This window comes from Geospiza fortis, unplaced genomic scaffold (assembly GCF_000277835.1).
Source record: "Geospiza fortis unplaced genomic scaffold, GeoFor_1.0 scaffold806, whole genome shotgun sequence".
In the NCBI taxonomy this organism is placed as follows: domain Eukaryota; kingdom Metazoa; phylum Chordata; class Aves; order Passeriformes; family Thraupidae; genus Geospiza; species Geospiza fortis.
The window spans coordinates 135,158-136,352 of NW_005054722.1; the positions used below are offsets into that span (position 1 = coordinate 135,158).

The window sequence follows — 1,195 nt, forward strand, 5'->3', positions numbered from 1 at the left end:
GGGGCCATGTGTGCGGTGACATTGCTGTCACCTGTGTACCCATGCAGTGACACCGCTGTCACCTGCATCTCTGGGCCCATGTGTGCAGTGACACCGCTGTCACCTGTGTACCCATGCAGTGACACCGCGGTCACCTGCACCACTGGGGCCATGTGTGCGGTGACACCGCTGTCACTCATGTCTCTGAGGCCACCCACGTGGTGACACCACCATCACCCGCACCACCAGGGCCACATGCGCGGTGACATCATTGTCACCTGCGCCACCAGGGTCACATGCGGAGTGGCACTGCTGTCACTCGTGTCTCTGGGGCAGCCGGCGCGGTGACACCGCTGTGACCCACGTCTCTGGGGCTGCCCATGTGGTGACGTCGCTGTCACCCACACCACCAGAGCCACGTGCGCAGTGGCACCGCCATCACCCTCAATCCCGGAGCCACCTGCACAGTGACACCTCTGTCACCCGTGTCTCCAGGGCCGTCCATGCAGTGACACCGCCGCCACCCACATCTCTGAGGCCATGTGTGCGGTGACACTGCTGTCACCTCAGTCTCTGGGGCCACCTGTGCAGTGACACTGCTGTCACCCACGTCTCCAGGGCTGCCCATACAGTGACACCATCGTCACCCGCATCTCTGGGGCCACCCGTGTAGTGACACTGCTGTCACCCACATCTCCAGGGCCACATGTGCGGTGACACCACTGTCACCTGCATCTCTGGGGCTGCCTGCACAGGACACCACCATCACCCACATCTCTGGGGCCATGTGTGTAGTGACACTGCTGTCACCCACATCTCCAGAGCCACCCATGCAGTGACACTGTGGTCACCTGTGTCTCCGGGGCCAAGTGCGTGGTGGCACTGCCGTCACCCGTGTCTCTAGGGCCGCCTGTAGGGTGACACCACCGTCACCCACATGTCCAGAGCCACTCATGCAATGACACTGCTGTCACCCACGTCTCTGGGGTCATGTACACGGTGACACCCCACATGTCTGTGGGGTGCCTTCAGGGCCACATGCGCGGTGACACCACTGTCACCTGCGTCTCCAGGGCTGCCCATGCAGTGACACCGCTGTCACCTGAGTCTCCGGGGCCATGTGTGTGGTGACACTGCCATTACCTGTGCCACCAGTGCTGCCTGCACGGTGGCACCACCATCACCCACGTCTCAGTGTGTGCTGAGGCCATGTGTA

General features: G+C 62.5%; 1 protein-coding gene across 1 annotated transcript in view; it reads right to left on the reverse strand.

The window, feature by feature from the left end:
* The window catches only part of LOC115949045 (probable carboxypeptidase X1), a gene marked incomplete at its 5' end in the record, with an annotated part of 13,239 nt that overhangs the window by 10,929 nt on the left and 1,115 nt on the right, over window positions 1-1,195 (reverse strand). The window lies entirely within an intron of this gene.